Source organism: Echinops telfairi, unplaced genomic scaffold (assembly GCF_000313985.2).
Source record: "Echinops telfairi isolate 266 unplaced genomic scaffold, ASM31398v2 ScPeMD7_1;HRSCAF=3_0, whole genome shotgun sequence".
Classification (NCBI taxonomy): domain Eukaryota; kingdom Metazoa; phylum Chordata; class Mammalia; order Afrosoricida; family Tenrecidae; genus Echinops; species Echinops telfairi.
In genome coordinates, this window is record NW_022103896.1 from 12,218,341 (window position 1) to 12,241,673 (window position 23,333).

The following is a 23,333-nucleotide window of genomic DNA, read 5'->3' on the forward strand; positions in this document are numbered from 1 at the left end:
GGCAGCATTGGGTTGGGATGTTTTCGTGATGCACATTTTCTTTACATAAAACGCTCTCTTATACATGAGTTGCTGTGGATTTGTTTCTCCAAAGTACCCAGACTAATAAAGGGGCCAAGCCCATCAAATGAGACCCCGTCGGTGGAACTTCTAGCCAGCATCTCAGGGAGCATGGGGACTCAGGCACATCCTCTATGCCAGGGTCATTCTCAGCACTTGATCACGCACTGAGCCGCCTGAACATCCGGTCATTATCTCCTGTGTCCAAACAGCTGCAACACAGAAAGGTGACATCACTCGCCCAGGACCACAGAGTCAGCAGAGGTTGGACCCGGGGTTCCGGGAAGTTGGATTTGAGCCTGTGCTTTAACCACTGATACAGAAGTGCTCCCTTAGTTAAGGCCTTCTCACCTCACAGGACGGTCCAGTGGGCAGAGTGAGATTACAGAAGTAAAATGTACAGTGGGCCACCTGCCATAAAGAAAGTTATCCATTTCCTCTGAGTAAGAGGTTGGATGCTGTGGCTGCTGCCTGTTGGCTGACTCACCATGTGTATGACAGTATACCGCGTTGCCCGGTTCCTGTGTTTAGCAGAAGGCAATGTTGTGCCAACTCAACTCATTGAGGAGCCTTGTCTCTTTCTTCAGCCCCCACCCCACCCCAATTTGAGCAAGCATGATGTCCTTCAGTGGGTATCAGTCCCTCCTCAGGACGTCATGCTTTGTGGAGGCAGCTCCTCTCCAGTCTTTTAAGTTTATATGGTTGTTAAGTCTTTCTTTTCTTTTTTAAAGTTTTATTGACATGTAAGTCATTTATCATACAATGAAATAGCTCAAATGTGTTTCAAGAGTGCCGTGCCATCGTCACCACAGTCGATTACAGAACATTTTCTTCATTCTTGTCATTATTAATTGGTTCCTTGTTTCCTCTAATTTCCCCTGCCATAACATGGCAAAGCTGTTCATCTAGTTACTGTTTCTATTGATTTACAGATCCTGGATTTTGTATTAAAAAAAATCATACCCAAACAAAAAGAAAGCCAACTGCGATAACAAAACAAAAGACAGAATAATCCAAAAGAAAGCAGAAAAACCATAAGCACTAGAGCTGATCAAGAACGGGCTGAAAAGGGAAACAAAGGGTCAGAGGTTAACAGTTGACGCGACTCGATCTGCAGTAATCCTTCTGTCTGGTCAATGGTCCAAGGGGATTCAATGGAGGCTTAACATGCGTGGGGTCTCTGCAAATGGACTTGGGGTTTCCACGGTCATCCATAGCTCTCTGCAAACCCTTCCCAGGCCTGGTGTGGGTACTCTCTCACGCAAGGGGCTCACTGCCCACACCCCATCGGACAGTATCCTCCTATGATCTCAAGGTTCTCATTGGGTGACTTTCTGTGAGTTGGATCTCCAGGTTCTTCTTCATAGTCTGTCTTAGTCTGGAAGCTCCGCTGAAACCTGTCCGCCATGGGCGAACCTCCTGGTGTCTAAAACACATGTAACACAGGTGCCATCATCATAGCGACCTGCAAGCCACCACAGTACGACAGTCAGGTGGTGGGGTGTATAAAGTGTCATTCAGGACACTTTCCTGCGTTAGCCCAGAGCACAGGGTAACTGTGGTCTCTGTGTGGCTGGTGGGAAGGGGAAGCAGTACCTTCCCGGCAGGGGTTCATTCCACCTGTCCTCAGCTGGCACCCTACCTGGGTCCCTGCTCTCAAGGCAAGCCTTCCATACTCGCTCTGGCCTGTAGAGCTAGAAAGCCCTCTCTCAGGGATCCCCCGGGAAACAGAAACTGGGCGGCTGGGGTGGGGTACAGGTCTGACCTAGCAAGAGGACGGCCAGGCTTCCACTCTGAGAGGGGCAGGGCTAATCCCTAAGACCTTGGGCATGAGCTGGCTGACTTATGCGTCTGGTACTCTCAGCCAATGGTTAACGACAGGGATTTGAAGACCACCCCTTGGACATTCACAGGAGTAGCAGCGCGCACTCAAAAACGCAGGCATAGTTAAACACTGGTGCATGAGTCTTAAAGGAGCCCTGAACTGGCTGCTAACCAAAAGGTCAGCGGCTTGAATCCATCAGCCACTCAGAGGGAGAAAGATGTGGCAGCCAATTCCCACCAGGATGGCAGCTTCAGCCCCTCTAACAGAGCGGTTCTACTCTGCTGTGCAGGGTCGCTGAGTTGGAATCAACTGTACTGTGTGTCTCCGCTGGGTTGCCGGCTAGCACATCAATCATGGCTCTCTTCTTCAGGATAAAGACAGTCCAAGTTCTAAAGCAGTACTAGGCAGCCAGCCAGTGCTGCCAGGGGCAGGAGGAACACAGTCAGGTGACCTAGGATCTTGGTCAGGGATTGGTTGAGAGGATCCCTGGCCCAGCTCTGGCCACGGAGACATAGGAGACCTCCATTGGGACTTCAGAGGGACAACCTCCTTGTCACAGAGAAGAATGAATAGCTCGGAGTGTGTTGGTGGGTGAGTGACATTGGTAGCATGAAGGAGAAGCCCAGAGAGGCTAGGACAGTGCTGGCATGGCTGAGTTGCCCAGCCCACAAGGATGAGGGTACACAGAGCCCTGGGCAGAGCCCTGGCTGTGTAAACTGGCCCAGTCATTTTGCACAGCTTCTGCAGTGAAGCCTGAGTATGTGTCCCACCAGCTCAGCTCTCTCTGAGTCCAGAGGGCGAGAACTCATGAGCAATTGTCTAAGAACCTGTGCCCATCAGCAGGGGCGCCGCGGGACCTTCACTGGGGGGAGGTAGAGGCAGGCAGTCCTTCCTTTGAACTAGACTGGATCTGAAATGAGAAAAAAAGCAAAATGAAACCCTCAGCCAACTCTCATTTAAACCAGATACCCAGTCAGAATAGGACGGGGGTCTGAGAGTACACAGGTATGAAGCAAACTCAGGCGGGGAGGGAGGTGCTTTAAGTGGAGAGGGATTACAGGGATGCTACATTGTGTAATGTGACCTGGCCCAGGGCATAGCCCATCCTGGACCCTGACCAGAAGAGGCTTCCAAAATAAAATAAAATGAAATGAAACATTTTAAAGGGAAGAAGGTCTGGGGTGGGGGCCAGAAGCCCGTTGTGAACGTTGTTATGTTCGTAGGTGGGGATTAGCCTCCCCAAAAGAGCCTGCAGTGGTGAGCCCATCAGAGATGCTGGCTGGAGCCTGAGCTGGGGGCTCATGGGGTGCCCTGGGTGCAGCTGCCATGCCCCAGAGGCCTCGGCTTCCTCGTGGGCATAGCAGCTGCACCCAGGAGCACTCCTCCTAACTGAGGAGCCCGACACTGCCTGCCATGCATGGGGCGATGATGTTTAACTGGGATGAGGGTCAAAAACAAAATGGTAGGACTGTCTGCTACAGGGGAGGGAAAAAGAGGGGCCTTCTTGGAGCTCCCACCACTCGCCCTGCCCTGGGGACCCTGTTCTCCAGCCCCTGAACCTGCCCTCTGGCCCTTGTCCCCAGCCTGCAATCAGGAAAACCTCCACACTTGCTTCAGGGCTCTTCTCAAGCAACAAATGTCCCGGGAAGCCTCCCCCAGGACCCCAGACCAGATTTGGACTCCACTAAAGCCTTTTAAACATCCTTCCCAACATCCTTCCTATCCCTTCCCTTGCCCACTCCATGGTCATGGTCACAGTCATGGTCTATGACCATGAATGAATGGACTGAGAGTGGGGGGAACATGCTGCTTCCGGGCGTGCCAGGAGCACTTGACCTGTGTGACCATGCAGGGGAAGCTGGCATGGTGGGGTGTGGGGGCAGTGGTACAGGTGGGCTGGGGGCTGAGAGAGAACCAGACGGCTCTCATGTGACTCTGCTTTGGTTTTTCCACCGAGTTCCCTGACCACACCCCAACCTTTGAAAGTGCATTTCTCAAGAGCCTATTATCTATTCCACCCCCATATATTATAGTAACAAATTATTATCTGGCCAGGCCCATTCCTTGAGTGTATAACCTACTAGGGAGTTGGCCTAGATAACCACCCAGAAATGGAGTATGGACTAATGAGGCCGGGGAAGATGAACTGCGTGTGGGAAATGCCTAGCAGAGACGTTGTTTGAAAGCCACTGGAAAGAGGGTCACAGGTCCACACAGGTGAGGGGTGGGAGAGTAACCAGGAGGGGACAGTCAGATGAGAGCCTGCAGGTGAGAAGGGGTGCTGGCTCCATGGTCAGCAAGGAGCCTGGGTAGTTAGCCTGGGAAGTGGAGGGCTGTGGGGGAGTGTTGGGCCTAGAACTCTGGGGAGTTTGAAAGTCGGGCAGAGGAGCATGTACTAGGGAGCAGAGGGGGTGAGGGCAGCCCCGGAAGTGGAGACAGGCTAGAGAAAGATGCCAGTTAGAAAATGCCAGGGGATTGGGGAGGGCTATGTAAATAAGGTATTTGTGGCTGACCAAGGGCACTGGACAATGCGCTATGAATGCAAGTTATGGTGCATTGCAACTTTGTGGTAGTGGGACCATGCTCATAAGGTGAATGAAACTCTAACAAGGGGAGTGGTCAGTTTTGCCATTCTACCAGTTTTTAAATGAGCTATCCCAGAGGCAGCAGAACCAGGAGATTGGCAAGATGCGGGCTTCTTGGCCCATGGAGCAGGAGCTGAGCACTTGGACCGAAGCTTACTGGCAGAGTAGAGCATCCCTGAACACTGAGTGACGGAGCCAAAGAACTTTGTAACCCTTGTCTGAGTAGGACAGAGGACAGGATGGCCCAAAAGGTTCAAGGAGCTGAGAGCCAGTGAGACACTGGCCGGCAGGCTTGGCTGAGCAAAGGCTATTCTGACTCAAGGGTACTGAGTCATTTCTGATCGTGAGTGGTATGCTTATTGTTCCCCAACAAACCCCAAAGTGGTTGAGTAATGTCTGGATTCTAGGTGACCACTGCAAGGAATCCGTGAACTCGATAGAGAATCATAGAATCTGGGTTCGTCACTGAGCCCAGAAAAGTGGAAGGTGCCATGGGAGGGAGGGTGGGATTGCAGAGAGGGGGTGTGGTCTGATGACCACATGAAGGGGCTCTGTCGGCTTGGGACTCATGCTGATGATGACTCCCTCTCTCCCTCACCATGGACCCCACTCTGAGAACGCTGGCCCCAGAGGACTTTATCTCTCATAGCATTTCATGTCCGGAAGACGGAAAACACTTTACTTCAGGGCCCAGATGTCACCATCAGGGACACTGAGGGACTCATTCAAGGTCACACAGCCTGGGAGAAGGCTGGACGAGAGGACTCTGTCTCACGCCAAGATGGGCCTTGGGTGTCTCCCCACTGTGGTCTCCTGTGTCCAGCCAGACCTGGCCCCTGCCCCAAGGGAAGGAGAGGAAAGGGGGACAGGGCTGCGTCCGAGGTGAAGCCCCTCAGCAATGGGCATCGTCTGACAAAGGCTGCTCTTAGGGTCTCTTGTGCGGCCGGTGGTTCTGAGGAGAGCCTCCCTCCCTCGTGTTTTCCACCACCCTGTAGGTCGATGGTTTGGTCGAAAGCTAAGCCTCCGGGTGGGCCTGTTTCCCAGACCTGAAGGGTGACTACAGGGCAGAGCTCCCCAGTCTCAGCCACAACAGAAGCTCGGTCATTTTCAATGATTTTGAGCACCGACCCACACTTTTTTCCCTCTCTTACAATTTAATGTTTTTAAAGGATCTATACTCTACATTAGTTCTTGGACTCTTTTATAGACCATAGACACACAGGCAGGGTCCCAAACTGATCAGCTGGATCTTCCTCCCAGGTGTGGGAAAGTGCAGGTGTCTGGGCCTCGTCCCGCACCCACTGAATTAATATTCTGGGGGAGGAGCCCAAGAATCTGCATTTTATTGAGTTTCCAAGGTGATCATTTGCAAACTCAAGTTTGAAAATCAACTGCCGTGAAAAAGACCAGAGGACGGGGGCTTGTGGGGGGGAGGGCAGAGGATGACGGAGGAGGGAGGGCCAGAGCGCAGAGGGTGGTGCCTGGCTCCCGCTTTGCATGCGGATGCCCGCTCTGCCCACTAGCTCCGGGATGTTCCAGCAGAGTAAACACACGGTACAAAAGCATGACTCACCCTTGGCCGGCCCGCCCCCCCGGGGCACGAGACTCGTGCTGGGCTGGGCTGGGCCTTCATTTCATTTTAGGATGTGTGGCTCCAGTCAGGGTTTCCAAGGCAGCAGCGGCCGCAGCAGCAGGCACGCAGCTGGAAGACCCAGGTTAGCCTGCCACTGCCCTGGGGAACCGACGGGCACTGCCCACAGAAAGGTGAGGAGCACCCTGCAACCACACAAAGCAAGGTGTGCGAGTGTGTGTGCCCGCACGTGGATGCATGTGCATGCGTGCGCACGCGAGCATGCACACACACACACACACACACACACACACACACACACCACTGAGTCCACGTGTACTTTAGCTCCACCCCTTAGAAACACAGCCGGCCAATCAGAAGTTGCCCACCTGCAAGGCTGGATGCCAGCTTCCACCACTGACAGGAAGGGCCACGTATTGTGTTCTCAGGCCGCCACTTACCACTCCCATCGGCCCACGGGGCAAAATTACTTCTGGTCCGTTCTACGGACAAGCAGCCAGTGCTTAGAGAAGGTCTGTCACTTACCCAAGACCATGCAGGCGAAGTGACAAAAACAGGTATTGGACTCTGAGCTGACTAACCCCAAAGCTGCAGTTCAATCCCTGATGCAGGTGTGTGTGTGTGTGTGTGTGTGTGTGTGTGTGTGTGTGTGTGTGTTGGGGGTGGGGGTGGGGGTCCTAGAGAGAGGGCACCCTAGGAAACAGATTTCACCAATCAGCAGGAGAATAAACAAGGTAGTTGCTTTGTAATTCAATCCACAAGAGAAAATGACCATTGCAAAGAGCAAATCGCCGATAAGCAATAAGGAAAAGCAAAGCGAAGCAAAATAAACCAAAAACAAACCTAAAACGCCTCACACCATCTTATCCTCCCACAAATAAGTATGCTGTGTATATGTTCTAGGCACATTTTCTCGCTACCAATCAAGTGGTGCAACATTTCTAACGTGAGTCAAAATTTCATAATACTGATTTTTAAAATAATAAAAAGCACATGGGTAATTAGCATTGCTTGCCCGATCCTCATCGTCCATAAATCCATGTCCATCTGTAAGTTTCACTGCAGATTCTAAGGGGGCGAGCGCACTTTGGGAGGATCTGGTGTCCGTCCATCTGTCTGTCTGCCATGAATGGACAGAGGGAGGGCAGAGGGGAGCCCTCCCTACACACTGAGTCTGGTTGGGAGTGCTCTATAACTCAGGAGGGAGGGTTGCCACAGATAAAAATGGGGAGTGGGTTTTGCAGCAACAGAGAAGGGGCATTCACCACCGCCACACTCTGGAAAAGGTCTATTACTGTAAAGGGGAAACAGCTGAGTATACAGCCCCCTGCCCTTAGGGAGAAGCAGCCAAGCGGTCCTCACAGCCTGCCTCCAGGGGCCAGTATTTGGGACAATGACAGACAGCCTCTTTCCCTGGCCCTGGTGTCCCAGGGCTCCTGTCCGAAGCAGTTGATCGTGTCTACTAAGAGCTCTTGGATGATGGTCTCACCAGCCAGCCAGCACAGCCTTGGCCACAGGAAGGTGACACGGCCAAGCAACTGGTCAAGTCAGGTGACATTTCAAACGTACAGTTTTCTTCTTCTCCCGACACTTTTGTGTTTCTGTGATGCTTTCTTTAGACAAAATGTTAAAAACAATTGCTGTCCAGTCAACACTCCCTATTTCAGAGTAGACCTGGCTCCAGGGTTCAATGGGTGATTTTTCAGAAGCAGATCTCCAAGACCTTCTGAGCGGACCTGAACCCCTAACCTTTCAGTTGACCACTGAATGCATTAACTGGTTGTAACGCCCAGTGACTGCAGGCACTAGTTACACACCGGGAGATGTCCCAGGTCTTGGATGAAGACAGTGTGCATAAGTGCATACACCCAAGGAAACCAAAGGAGCCTTGAGGCCTGGTGAGTTACACGTTGGGCTGCTAACCCTAAGGCCAACAGTTCAATCCCATCAGCTGCTCCACAGGAGAAAGATGAGGCTTCCTACTCCCACAAAACAGTGATAGCCTAGAAACCCCCAGGGGCAGTTCTACCTATGGGGTCGCTACGAGTCGGGATCCACTCCAGAGCAGTGGGAGAAGGAAGTCAGGCACCCACAAGACAAAGGGTATTTCCCTCACCAAGCAGTGCCTTCCCAGCCTTCCCCCTGGATGTCACCACTCTGCTGGCCTCTCTCACCACCCATCGGCTTGCTCTGGTCCAAGAATGCATGGGCAGGGCCTCAGGACACACACTGAGTTAGAGAGCAGAGCAAACTCAGTCGGCAGGTCCGACAGATCAGGTGTTTTGAGAAATCAGCTAGCACTTCCTTAAAGGGGTCAACCAAGAGTTCCCATAAGACTCAGCCCACTCCTAGCTGTACAGATGTCCTCACAGAAACGTGCACATGGGCGGCTGAGCATCCTTTTTCATAAGGTCGCAGGGTGAAGCAATCCCAGCAGCCGCCAGCCCGTGAATGGTAACGGGGCTGATGGGCTGATGGTGACCTGGCACGTCCACCTGTGCGGGTTGCATTACTTTCTCAGAAGCAGGTCACAGAGAGGTGAATGGTCTTGCCCTCCGGCAGAGTGCATTGGAAAGTGACTGCTCCCACCCCATCCCCTGCCGCCCAGAGAGGAGCAGTCTCCCTTTGAGGCTTGCCTGCGTCAGTCCTTGACTGACATGACCACACAGAGGCAAGAGCCATGCCCTGCCTGCCTCGGGTGGCGAAGCCCTGGACCGATCCTGTAAACTCCCCTGTCTAACATAAAGCACGGGACCCAACCATGGCTCTGGGCCCCTTTCCCCCCCACCCCATACCCCCAGAGTTCCACAGGTAATTAGGATGTATTGATCCTAGTTTTTTTGTGACCACCAACCCTGTTTTTTGTGATAGTTTTCTCAGACCTCCCATGTGTTTAAAGCTCTGTACCTCCACACACCCTTGAACTCTGAAGTAGGTAGATAATTTTCTGTCAACTTAGAGATGTAAAAAAGCGTGGGGTGGAATCCGGCCTGTCAATGGGGGTCACAGCCTGATGACATCTTCTTCTATAAGGAGGACTCTGGGAATACCCCCTCCCTCTACTACTTAGCCTCCCCGCTTCCTGGGACTCTGCTGGCTACCCCGAGAGCTGCCAACGCCCTGCCATATTTCCACCTACCTTGGATCCATACAATTCTGCGCCCACCAGCCTGTGGTCATCCTGCATTCTGTATCACATGTGGCTGGGTGGGTCTGAAAACTCATTATGGATGAATGGTCTTCAGTTGGACTGGGCTGGGATGCTTTCCTGTACTTACATAGGTACTTCTTGGTAGAAATCTTTCTCCTCCATCTATGTGTCCCTGGATTTGTTTCTCTAGTCAACCTGGCTAACACAGACTCCATTATGTCCTCAAGCTAGTGGGCTCCCTCATCCCGATGATAAATTCACTGCCATTGAGTTGATGCCAACTCTTAGTGACCCTCTAGGACAGGGTAGAGCTGCTTTGTATGTTTCCAAGACTGCAACTCTTTAGGGGAGTAGAAAGCCCCATCTTTCTCCCTCGGGACAGCTGGTGAGTTTCAAATTGCTGTTAAGTACCTTGTCCTGGTCCCGTTTAGTATGAGCCCTGGTGACATCGTGGCTATGCGCTGGACTGCTAACCACAAGGTTGGCAGTTTGAAACCACTAGCCACTCCGTAGGAGAAAGATGAGGCTGTCTACTCCCGCACAGTTACAGTCTCAGAGACCCACAGGGGCAGTTCTCCTCTGTCCTGAGGGTTGCTGTGCGTTGGCATCAACTCAATAGGCAGTGAGTTTGAGTACTTAGAGTTTGGGGTCATATGTAAGACTTAATTAAAGTTCTCTTTAAAGGAAGATGCAGACGCAGCAGCAGCAGCAGCAGCTCACCGTCCTGTGCCTCTGGGAGGGACTCAACCCATAACCATCCAGCCAGCGGCCGCTCGAGCGTCCACCCTGGGTTTCCTGCTCCCAGGACAGGGCTGGCCTCGCGAATCCGTCCGAACGGCTCCGTGCAGAGCTGACAACCTGGAATTTAAGTCATGACGGGTGCCAGAGCACGGGGAGGGACACGTGTTGGAGGACTGAAACAGTGCACCCCCTGGCTTCGGGTCACCAGGCTGTGGCCTTATCCACGTGCAAGGGAGGAAAGGGGCTAGAACCTACAGCCCCAAACACAGAGCACACCTCTGGCCATCTGGTGTCGCAGAAAAGCAAGGGGGGGTTCCCTTAGGAGTCTAATTGGTGAATGTGTTAAACTGCAGGTCAAAGGCTGAGGTTGAAGGGTCGAGCTCCCCACTGCATCCCAAGGCCTGGTGGTCTAATAAAGTGGGAAAAAAAACCCAGCCAGCCAATTCTGTCTCATAACCCAAACCCCACTGTCAGCACGGGAATTCCGGCGTGCAGCGAACTAAGCAGGGTTCCCAAGGCTGAGTCCTTAGGGGAGCAGACAGCCTCAGGGTGGCCCCATAGAGCGGCCGGGGCATGTTGAGCGGAACGTGCTCCACTAGTCTTTCTCCTGCCCACCCCCTGGGGATGTCTGAACTGCACTTTACCACTGCATGACCGGGGCTCCTTCTACCACTCCCGTGACCCCCTTTCCGGGTGGTGAACTCAGGCTCGGAGAGGTAAGAAACTGGACTGCCAGTTCTACAACTGGTCGGTGGCAGGGCAGAATGGAGGCTGTCACTAACAACTGCACACTGAAAGAAGTGAGACGGAGCAGGTCCTGAGAGCTCACCGCACAGACACACAGCCCTGGGCTGGACCCCAGAGCCCACGCTCTCCTCCCCCAGCACCACCTGCCTGCACATGGGTGCCAATGTAAAGCTGGGAGCAGGAGAATGCGCCACCATGTCAGAGCGTCTCTGACAACCGCCCGGTCACTCCTCAACTAACTGAAGCTGGCCAGATGGTCCATTTCCTTGGCCCATCCAAGCCAGCTGCTTCCTTCTGATGAGGATCCAAGAGGTCAGGATGTTTCTCTTCTTCCTGCAATCTGCTGAGCCGGGGGAGATCAGTGGGGCCTGGAGCTGGGGAATCCTAGAGTGGAACCTGCTGAGCACATGGACACACAGGACGGCTGGCCAGCCTGGCTCACCCTAGAGATTGCTAGGCCAGTCCCCTGCCTGTGCTGGGCTGGCTACACACCCAGGGTGACATCAAGAACAATGGACAGACTCCTCTCTTTCATTCATTCATCAGGAGAATTATCATCATCCCTAAGAACTTCTCATCTGCTCCCGCCAATGGGACACTGACATCAGCCGCTGAATGTCTCGTAAGCCAGCCCGGTGCCTCCTGTCCATCTAGGGACAAAGGATGAGAGGCGTCTCCTGGGGGGAGGAGTCAGGGTGGACGGCAGCGAAATTCCATCTCCTGTTCGTCTCAGGCCTGAGCCTCCCAAGGCTGATACTGATCCCAGTGTGGGTGTAGGATATGGAGTTCCTGGGTTAATGCACTCAGCTGCAGGGTGGGGGTGGGGGTGGGGGTGGGGGTGAGGTGGTGGGAGACGGTTTTGTTTTGTTTTTCCAATGTAAACACACAAGTGTCCATCTGAATGTCTGGCTGGTACCATGCCCCCTGTTTTGGGTGGAGTCCATCCCGACTCAGTGACCCTTGTGGGCAGACTAGCTTTGCCCCAAGGCTGCGATCTTTACAGAAACGGACTACCTCATCTTTCTCCCGCGGAGCGAACTGTCACACTTTTGGTTAGCAGGTCCCTGTTTAATCACCATAACACCAGGGCCCCTTGGGGAGAATAATGGTCCCGAAACCTCTTAACCCTCAGGACTTATATGAATGAGCACACGTCCCATGGCAAAGGGGATTCAGGCTGCAGGGGGGACGGAGGTTGCTCATTAGCCGGCTTTCCTTCAGGGAGATTATTCCGGATGATTTCGGTGGTCCCAATGTAATCAGCAGTGTCCTTCAAAATGGAGGGGTGGGGGAGCAAGAGACAAAATCAGAAGAAGATGTGACCAAGATATCAAGAGCAGCTATGGTGCCAGGAGGAAGGAGGCCGTGAGCCAAGGGATGCAGGCTGCCTCTCACGCACGGTCCGACTCATAGTGACCCCAGGATGAGGTAGAACTACCCCTGTGGGTTTCTGAGGCTATAATTCTCTATGGGAGTAGAAAGCCTCATCTTTCTCTACAGAGTGGCTGGTAGTTTCAAACTGCTGACCTTGTGATTAGCAGCCCAATTCGTAACCACTATGCTATTTGGGTTCCAGAAGCTGGGAACAGCAAGGAAGCAGATTCTCTGCTAGTACCTCTGGAAAGGGACTTTGCCCCAGTGAGACCCAGGTCAACCTTCTATCCGATGCAGCCGTTAAAATAATCAGCAATCTGTGTAGGGCTCCGGAGTTTGGGCCATTGTCACAGCAACCATAGAAAACAAATACATGGACCCAACCTGCTGAGTGTTTCTGTTTCTAAGATCAGGCAGCAAGTGGGTGCCTGGCTCCTATTCAAAGCTCTCCTTGCAGATGCTCCCTGGATGAGTCAGGACCAAGAAGGGGTGAGGTGGAAGAACCCAGACTCTGCCCTCACTCCCTCCTGGTCTCCCACTCTGCAGAGCTTCCCACAGAGCCAGGTGGAAGGCAGAGCACCAGGAATCTTGGGCTGCAAGCGTTTTGTCGATGCACCCACTCCGGTGGACCTGCAAGGCCCAGGGCCACTCACCAGTGTCTGGGCCCCTTGCAGCCCTGCCGGTGGCCAGTACAGGAGTAGAGTCCCCAGGCCTGGCTCTCTGCTGCCTCTTCTGAAGTTGCCTGCTTCCTTCCTCATTCACAGCATGACACACCACCACCACCACCACCACCACCACCCTGCCTTTCTCTGCAGCTCCACGGGGCATTGATCTCAAAATGGCCTGCTTCCGCCGGGCGGACTACAGGAGGGGCTGTCTCAGGAGAGGAGGCAGGTTGATGCCCACACAATCAAGCTGACCCTCGCATTCCCTGCCGGGCCCTGCACGGTGAAAAGACAGGGGTCCTACCTCTGGTTCCATGGGCCTTCTGAGAAGAACTGTCCTCCCTGGCTGGGTGATACCATGGACTGATAAGGAACTTGATCAAGCTTCTGAAGGTGGCTGACTACACAGTACAGCCCACGTTGCCAGGGAGGCCAATCCTTTATTCCTGACTCGGACAACCCAGGACGGCTGCAGGTAGCTGGAGTTGTCCCTGGGCAGGGCTAGGCCTGGGAAAAATAGGGCCCACTCCTTCCGTCTCTCTCTGCATAATAAGCACTTTTTCCTTCTTCTTCCTTCAAAGGGCCCTTCCCCTGACATCCTCATTAAAGCCAAATTCAATACTGACTCACAGTGACCCTATGAACTGTAACTCTTCACGGGAGTAGAGTCTCATCTTACTCCCACAGAGCAGCTGATGGTTTAGAACTGCTGAGCTTGCAGACTGCAGTTCAGTGCATAACCACCATGCCACCAGGACTCCTCACCTGAGACATCTCATCAGGGAGAGGCAAGACTGATGTGGTGTTAACAAATGCCTCAGACATCCACCCCAAGGCGGCTCAGCTCATTGGCATAGTTCCCAGAACCCAAGGCAGAGCCTCTTCGGACCCAGCACCTGTCCAGCCCGCTCCGACCCATGGCAACCCTGCTGCATAGCAGAGGGTATTTCTGAATGCCATCTTTACAGAAGCAGACCGCCACAGTTTTCTCCCACAGCCACAGATGGATTCGAACCACTGACCTTCTGGGTACCATGCCACATACCCCCAAAGCCAAACCCACTGCCATCAATGATGGCCCCATGCAGGGTCCCATAAAGGTTGTCAGTCTTACAAGAGCAGAAAGTCTCATCTTTCTCCTTTGGAGCAAATGACAGGCTTGAACCACCAAGCTTGCAGTTCAACGGTAACCCATGTGTCACCAGACACCTTACCATGCCACATAAACAAACAAACAAAAACCAAACTTGCAGGCATCGAGTCAAGTCCAACTCATAATGGCCTTTGCTGCATCCAAAAAACCAAACCAAACTCACTGCCATCCGGTTAATTCTGACTCATAGGGATACCATAAGAAAGGGTAGAACTGACCCCGTGGGTTTCTGAGACTGCAACAATGTACCAGAGTAGAGAGCCTCGTTGTTCCCTCAAGGAGCAGCTGGTGGTTTCGAACTGCTGACTTTGCAGTTAGCAGCCCAACGTGTAACCACTATGCTACCAGATCCCCCCTAGCCTGTTGCTGTTGTTAGGTGCCATCCAGTTGGTTCTGGCCCACAGCAACCAGCTGCCCGACACACCAAAACACTGCCCGGCCCTGCGCCATCCTCACCAGTGTTCCTGTGCCCGAGCCCAGTGTGGCAGCCACTGTGCCCGTCCATCTCCTTGAGGGCCTCCCTCTTTTCTTTTTTTTTGCTGTCCCTCCACTTTCCCAAGCACGGTGTCCTTCCCCAGGGACTGAATTTGTCTGCTGACAACATGTTCAAAGTAAGTAAGACAAAGGCTGGCCATCCTTGCCTCTGAGGAGCGCTCTGGCCTTACTTCTTCCAAGCGAGAGGTGTATGTTCTTATGGCAGCCGGGGTGCCTTCAGCTGTCTTTCCCAGCACCACAGTTCAAGTGCATGGGTCCTTCCTCAGTCTTCCTTAGTCGTTGACACCTAGGAGGGAATTACGATGCTCACGACCTTGCCACCGGATGGGGTGCCTTGGAAGCTATACCAAGCCATCACACCCCTCTTCCCTGGAAGGAGGAGGTCTGAGTACCCACAAAGACAGTGACATGGGGACCAGAGGTGGGAAAGAGCTGGGCCAGGCAAAAGGAGAAGGTCTGGTCCCAGCTCGCTCACCAACCAGCTAGAGAACCGGCAGGCCCCACGCTTCTTGAGTTTTTGTCCTATCAACTGTCTAAGAGGAATAATGGCAGACTGGCCCACCTGACAAGCTGTTTATGAGGCACAGGGAGGAAAGGCAGGGAGCACTACAAAGGAGGGAGCTACTTTCTTGCATGCTTCTCTGTTCTCCCTGGAGGATGATGGGAAGTTCAGGGGAGGGAAACCAGTGGCCTTACCCAATCAGCTGCAGGAGAGAGACCCCGCATAGCATTCCAGTTTCAGGGGGTGGGTAGGGAGAGTCGGGGAGCAGTAACGAAGGTCTGTGTGGGGGTCAGTGATAGGGCATGTGTCGAGAGCTGCCCCATGGAGACGTTGAGATAGGCAATGTTATCTGGGAACAATGGCACCACCCTACCGTTGTCCTAGCCCTGAATCTGACAGGAGGGGATAAAGCTTCCAGAACCATGACCCCAAACCACTGGACCGCCTACTCTTCTCCCACACACTGCATGCATGTCAACCACGGGCTGTTGGAGGAAATGGGAAGCTGGGACAAATAAGGCTTCCTCCACCACCTCAGAAGGGACAGGACGGCGGGGCCGACAAAGAAGGACCTTTTACCTACAGCACCAAAGCCAGAGGGCAGTGTGCAGCTGGCTGCCAGCTGTCCCCAACTCCTCAGCCTCTGATTTGTGACCTCGCACACACAACGGAACAAAGCTCAGCCATGACCCAGTCTTTTCGGCTACAACAGCTACGGTCCACAGGGCTTTGGTTGGCTAGCTGTTCATGAGTGGATTGCCAGGTCTTTCTTCTTCGTCTCAGTCTGGAAACTGCTGAACCCCATCCAGCATCAGAGTGCCATGCAAGCTTCCCCCAGCAGATGGGGAGTGGCTGCTTTTGAGGGCCCTCGTGCAGGACTTGAACCTGGGCCTCCTGCACAGAAGGCGAGCATTCTACTACGGAGCAAGCCTGTGGTGGCCCGGCTGGTGCTGGTCCACAGTCACCCCACAGGTGCTAGGTTAGAAGGGCACTTCCAGGTTTTCCTACAGCTGGCTTCTCAGGCCTTTCTTCCGCAGTGCTCTGGGTAGACTTGAACCTCTACTCTACCTGATTGTGGACAAGGGTCTCAGCCATTTGCACCACCAGGGCCCATGAGCCGCCACTTGCCACAACGGCCATAACAAGAACCAGAGCCATGACACTCCGTCCGTCACCCCACCAGGGGCGGCCGACTGCCCACCAACCAGAGGCCTGCGTGGGCTTCTGTGTTTTGTCTCAAAGGCGCACCTCGAGGCGGAGACACCCATTCTATCTTACGTAGGAAACTGGGGCTCGGAAGGCCGAGGCTAGGTGGGGATCAGGATCCGGCCCTGAGGGCCCCACACCTGATGGAACACATAACCCCAAGGTCAGAGGACAAAGAATTGCCACCCGCTTCTCCAACCCTCCGGAGCTCCTCTCTGAGCAGCCCCCACCACCTTGCATGAAGGTGAAACACAATAAATGCTTAATAAACGCCTGCAAATTCTGAGCCTAGCGGAGCAAGGGCTGTGGAATTCAAAGGCCCTTGGTAACTGAGCGCTCTGAATTTCTGCTTCCTCGTCTAGAAAATGGGAACAGAAAGACCTGCAGGACGGAGGAGGCCGGGGTGGGGGTGAGGACGCCATGTCCTCGCACTGCCCTGCGGGGCTTGAGAAACAGCAAAACTGTGAGTGAAAGGAGAAGCCAGACGTACGGGAGTGCACTGCCGGCTTCCCACGGCTACAGAAACAGCAACGCTGGTTCCCGACTGTGCACCTTGCGGGAAGGGACATAAACTCGCAGTAACCCGGCGGCCACTGCCCACGGGCCTGGGCAGGGCCCGGCTAACCCTTTCAGGTGCCCACTGATGCCCGTTAGGATTTTGAAACACGCCCCCCTGTAAAATCCCGGGTACACGTAACCCAGGGAACGGGGGATATGTGTGTGGGGTCAAGGGCGGTTGCTGTGGGCACTGTGTTGGTGGGTGTGTGGTCTGGGTTTTGACTTTATACCAGCAGTAGTGAGTTCAACTGGACCATGGACCCTGGGACCAGATGAGTCACCTTCTCACTGGGCCACCTTGTATGTGTGTCTGTCTGTCATTCGTCTGTCTGGGTCTGGAGGCTATCTCAAAAGCAGAGACTCATCTGTTCAACAGCTATTTACTAGACCCCCAAGTGCCCTGGCTTTGGAGAAACAAACAAAACAAACTCACTGCCCTCAGTCGGTGCAGACTCAGCCACCCTGTAGGGTCCAGGGACAGAACAGCCCCGGAGGTCCCTGAGATGAACTGAAATTCCCGAGCTCTGTGAGGGGCCAGACAGTCAGCAGACAGGTGAGCAAACTCCCAGCAGGTGCCTCGTGCTGTGGAGGTGAATGAAAAAAGGAAAATGAGAGTGAGATGGGCTGGGGGCGTGTCCTATTTTATAGAGGAGGCCTCTTCCATGAGGGCTCTATGCCGCTCCGGGAAGCTTTCCACAGTTACAGACCCTGCCCTCCGGGGTCAAGGTCCTATCCCAGGGGGTTGCTATGAGTCCGCATCAACTCAATGCAGCGAGTTTGGCAACTCTACCGAGAAAACAATCCTCTTCTCATTTTACCAGGGCCGACCCGAGACTCATGGAATGGATTGGTGGTTACTCGTCAGCTTCTCTCTGTCCAGAGGACAGAACAGACCTTTAACCTAGGCTTTCCAAGGCTGTGCACCTTTCGGGGAGGAGACAGCTTCACCTTTTTCTCTGGTGGGTTTGAACAGCTGACCTTGAGATGAGCAACCCAACACAAAAGCGCACGTGCTGCCGGGACTGCTTACTCAGGGTGGACTGTCGGGCCCTCTGGCTCAGTCCTGCACTGCTGTCTGGACGCCCTTCCATTCCTCAGCCTGCGGATGCCGATGAGTGACCTCCGCGGATCTTGACCACAGCCATGAAAGCAGAGCCCATGACATTGCGTGTCTGTGAAGAGGGGGTCTGGGGGCGATCTGGAAACTGACAAGGGTGAAGGTTGCACAAAATGATACCAAGGAATTGTGCAGGCAAAAAAAAGAGTGAAATGTCAACTCTGTATGCATGTATACACACAGAGACACGCACACACCGACTAAAAGCAAAACGTCTACTGATGGGGAATATAATATATAATGCGTCTAAGTGTTTTATTATATATACGAGGAGCTGTGTCCATCTTGAAGCTGGCTTCTGAAGCCCCTGTTGTCCCTGAGGCCCCCAGAGAACAGTCACCCAACCCAGGCCTTGTCCTTCTCACGGCCATGCACCATGGCAGAGCCCGGTCAGCTGCAGGTAACGCTTCTGGCAGTAGGCAAAGAGAGTGAGGGCAGGGGAGGTTGCCAGCGAACGTCCCGGAAGGTGCCAGGAAGGTGGGTTGCAGCCATGGTGGCCACAAGCTGGCTCCCTCTTTACAAGAGGAGTACCTGCCCCAGCGATTCCCCATCTGCTCCAAATGCCCAGAAAGAGCTCCCCCGAAAGGTCAGGAATCCCGCCCTCGCCTGTCCCCCTACCCCCCTGCTGGACGCAAGTCCCGGAGGCAGTGTCCACGTTGGACCTCTTGCCTCTGTCCGGACAGACTGAGGGACGCAGGAACAAAAGACACAGAGGGGAGTGGACAGTGTTCCAAGACCCTGTGGCTTAGTATCAGAGGATGAAGGAAATTAAATACAAACTGGGCCAGAAGCAAAATGTCCAATGACAGGGGACAGCTGGGGGAGGGGAGTGGCAGACAGTTAGGAAGGCTGAGGGGGGTGTGCTCATTCTTTTTTACATACGCCAAACATGCACACGCACCACACCACACATATACACCATACACACAATACACATACACATACTATACACACACAGATACACACACACACCACCATCTCTAACATGCTGCTGCTACTGGGTGGGAAAGCATGGATTCTGAAAAGTGGGTATCCATCTCAAAGACACTGGGGATGACCCCTGACTCCACCATCAAGCAACCGGCTCATGATAGTCCCGTGGGTTTCCTGGTCCCCAGTGTGGGCTCTATGGACCCTGTGCTATGTCTATCAGGGGCCCCATGGGCAGCGGCTAGTGGTGGGAGCATTAACTGAAAGGTTCAGGCCCACCTGGGAGAAAGAGAGGGCTCTTTGCTCCCAGAGTGTTTTACAGTCTCGGAACCTCCAAGGAGCGGCTCTACTCTGTCCTGCAGTGTTGTGGTGAGTCAGATCAACTCGACGGCAGGCGTGGGTAAACAGACAGCCTATGAAGTGTGTGATCCGATCGCATGAGGACAGAATCAACCCCAGTCAAGGGGGAAAACTGCCTCTCCGTCTCCAGACCGGTGTTGGGCGCTGCTCTTTCCCGTGGGGCACTGCCTTCCTGCAACACTGTCTGGAGGCCCAGTAAGAGAGTGGAGTGGAGACGTGGTGGAGACCATCAACACTGCACCCTCTGTCCTTGTCGGTGCCGCTATCTTGGGACCCTTCCGGCCGGTGATGCTGTTCTTCATGGGCTCTGCTCTCAGACGGGAATGATCCAGCGTGCCACTTTCCATGGCTGCTCACAAGCTCAGACCCTCACAGCCTCACAGGCACCCGTGCCGAGGACACCACTCTCCCCGCATGCCTGAGGAGGCTGCCGACTTCGCCCAGGGCAGAATGGACCGTCACACCCCGCTGTCTTGGGGATGGAGCACTGCGAATGGAGCTTCAGAGCATTTGTATCCTTTGTTTCTGGTTCTCACCCATTAATCATGACCTTCATTAGAAAAAGGAAAATAAAACTCCGAACCCTGTGAGATGACCCAGGGACACGCAGTGACCGCCTGCGGTTGTGAAATGCTGCGGACGGACTTGCTCCATGCGCAGGTCGCCACCCTCCATCGAAGAGTGAACGAAGGGAAACCTTGTTTCAGAATCTTCGAAACACAGAGAATTGAAAAACTTCGACACAAGGCAAGCCCCATCTGCATCCCTCCCTCTCGAAGGCCACGTGTCCTCGGGGTCAGAGACAGGGCAGGTGGCTGAACCGGGAACCATCTTGCAGTGACCGGCTGGCCAGCCCGCCATCTCAGGTGGGCACATCTATCTCTGAGGATGGCAGTCCCCATCCCGAGGCCTCTTCTGGTGACCCAGCTTGCCAATCTGGTTGTGGTCCCCCAGTTTCTTGAAAATACTACACTGAGCTCAAGAAAAAAACAAGCCCCAGCGCTCCCGGCCCCCGGCCCCCGGCCCCCGGCCTGCGATCACTCCCAGAACACTGCTGAGCGGCCAGCTGAAGGCCTGTGGGCTCTATCTGGAAACAGGACTCACCACAGAATGTTGGGAATACTTTGGGGACAGTGGCCCATGTCTAAACTTCAAGAAACGTCACAGCATCATAAAGAGAGCTAGTTAGATGTCCAGGGTGGCAGGCCTGTCTCTGTAGAGCTTGCCCCTCCAACCGGCTCAGCCGGAGCCTTCAGAGCCCCTACAAGCCCTTCCTAGAGGCAACCCTGCTGCCCAGAGGGATGAGAGATGCTGACCACGGTCTCACCGCAGAAGCGGAACTCTGTCCTCCTCACACAGGGCTACAGGGCTGCCGGGCTGCCCCTTCTCTCTCTCTCTCTCTCTCAACCTCGGGGAGCTGGTGGGCCTCTGACAGCTGGCCAGAGCCAGGCTCTGAGGACTCTGGGTCCAGAGCAAGGTCCCCACCTCCAGGTGAAGAGATGTGCCCAGCCACTCTGACACAGTCACCGTATGAGCCCAGCTTGTCCCTTGAATACTCTTGTCCCTATTCTTCTTGCCCCTCGCGGTTCTCACAGTCAGAGGAATAAAACCCCCAAATTTCCACGCTGCGATGCGGAGTGCCACTTCACCATGGCCCGCAGTGCAGAGTCTGGTTTCTGAGGCCACGAACCTTTCAGAAGCAGGTGGCTACCGCTTGCTCCTGGGGAACCCGGTGGGTTCAAACTGCTGACCTTGCCCTTGGCAGTCCAGTAAGTAACCCAGGGCACCTTAGAGAAATAAGACTTCCAGAAAAATCAACTGCCCCTGGCAACCCACCTACACAGCTACACAAGGGACACAGAGGGTGGGGACAGTGCAAGTACCAAGAGACGCTGAGTGGCTTCCAGGAACCGGAGACCAGAGGAACTGAAAATGGCCTGGAAGGAGGATGCTGGTTGATGAGTTTCTGACAGATGAGAAGCAGCATCGGCTGAAACCCCACTGCCACCCCGAGCTCTGTCACATTTCCAGGGTCACTTCCCAACGTGCAGGGAAAAACAGCCAGATGACTCCAATCTAGCAGACAGGCAGGGTCCAGTCATGAGGTCGTGTGCATATCCACATGCACAAACCACATACAGGACATACATACCGCCCCATATAGCACACAGGCTACACATGCACACACATACCATACAGGCCAGACACGCATGCAGAGGCACATACCTACTCCACATATACTATCTACATTCTACATACCACTCACACGCACCAACACACTATCTACAGTCTACATACCATTCACACACCACACACCATACATACACATACTACCTTCATACCACATACCACTCACACACCACACACACTAGATGCATTCCACATACCACTCACATATACCACATAAGCCATATACACATACACATTATATGCATTCTACAAACCACCCCCACACTACACAAACCAAACATACACATACATGCACACACATACTATACACATACTACACATTCTACCCGCATATCACCCACCACAAATCTTGGGTCTTCTGACCAGACTGGATGTCCCAGTGGCCCTCCTCTACTTTTTGTCCACTCTCCCTTTCTTCCTGGTCCCGCCCCACCTCAAGGCTCGAGCAACATCAAATGCACAGGTCCCTGCACACCAGACTCATCTGCCCACTGCTTCCCCACCTCTCACAGGGACAGCTGTGGAGTCTATGGACCCAAAGACCCCAACCTGCCATCCCCGCCCGCCAGCAAGGTAACAAAGAGCAAAGCCATCCTCTCGCCCAATGGGGGTGCTTCTCTCTTGTGCCACTTCTAGAGCTTGGTAGTGTCCTCCTCCTGACACGCATATTCCGCCCACCTGCAGGGTCTGCCTGCCAGCTACACTCCGAATCAGATCACTTCTCTCTCACCCCCTACCTCCCACCCCCTTTTCTCATCTGGATGGCTGAGCCCCTTCCTGCCACTGTGTTCTCTCCCTGCACCAGGACAGTGGTGCCCCCATCCCATTCTCTCCCTGCACCAGGAGTGTGGTGCCCCCCATTCCATCCTCTCTCCCTGCACCAGGACAGTTGTGCCCCCCATCCCATCCTGTCTCCCTGCACCAGGACAGTGGTGCCCCCCATTCCATCCTCTCTCCCTGCACTAGGACAGTGGTGCCCCCCATCCCATCCTCTCTCCCTGCACCAGGACAGCGGTGCCCCCATTCCATCCTCTCTCCCTGCACCAGGAGTGTGGTGACCCCCATTCCATCCTCTCTCCCTGCACCAGGACAGTGGTGTCCCATCTCATCCTCTCTCCCTGCACCAGGAGTGCGATGCCCCACCATCCCGTCCTCTCTCCCAGATGACAACTTAGATAGCCCCCTACTTGATCTGTCTGCTTCCACTGTGGTCTCTGGCAGACTCCTGACACTGCAGCTGCCAGCACCGTGGGTTACAAGGCAGGTCAGATCTTTCCCGAAGCTTCCTCTAGTCCCCGGGAGTCTACAGGACCCATCCTCAGGGCTGCTGCCCATCTCTCAGACCACAAGCGTTTCCCAAAACCCTACGATGGGGCCTTACTTTCACCAAGACCTCTGGGCTTTCAGGTGAGAACTGAGAGGCAGGACGGAAGGGTTTAGAGAAGAAGAGGAGGGGGTGGACAGAAAGTGAGCTGACCACCGGTGAACCTCTGATCCAGCCCACAAGGACTGGCCCCTGAGTTGCTCACAAAGGGAAAGCAAGAGGTGGCTGATGGGAGAAGAGAAGGAAGGGGGCAGGGGCCCAGCCAGTACCTGAGCAGGTAGGTGCACAGCAACCCAAGTGAGCCTTCTGCCACCGGGTTACACTTTCACACACCAACAGGCAGCGACCGCTGGGAACAAAGGCAGAAGGAGAAGGATGGTGGCCGGTGGCCAGCCAGGAGGGGTAAAGGGCACTGAGCCAGGTGCCCTGACGAGTAGGTCCCTTCTTCACTCCTGCCCACCTGCCGTTCCCTTCACTCTTCAGACACCGCCAGTGCAAAGTGGCACAGCAGCACAGAGGGCCCTGCTGCCTTCCGAGGGCCTGGCAGGAGACTTGCAAGGGCGGAGAATGGCAGGTTCCTGCCCAAGACCCGCCTGGCCACTCTGCCTAAAGTCCGGCCCTCGGTCCCTCCCCCTCAGCATTTAACCCTGCCGGTAATTAGATGATTCACCTCTGGGCCTCCCCGTGGTCAGGCGCGTCCTGCCCTCAACAAGACATCTGACACACGAATGGCCGTGCACGCTGTCCACCTCTGCGCCC

At 54.2% G+C, this 23,333-nt stretch overlaps 1 long non-coding RNA gene across 1 annotated transcript in view; it reads right to left on the reverse strand.

Annotated features, from left to right (window-relative positions):
• Positions 1-35: 35 nt before the first annotated feature.
• Positions 36-23,333, reverse strand: part of LOC123521369 — a 176,522-nt gene continuing 153,224 nt past the window's right edge. Inside the window, exon 3 of the long non-coding RNA XR_006679821.1 lies at positions 36-2,795. This is a non-coding gene — a long non-coding RNA (uncharacterized LOC123521369). The remainder of the gene's footprint in view (positions 2,796-23,333) is intronic.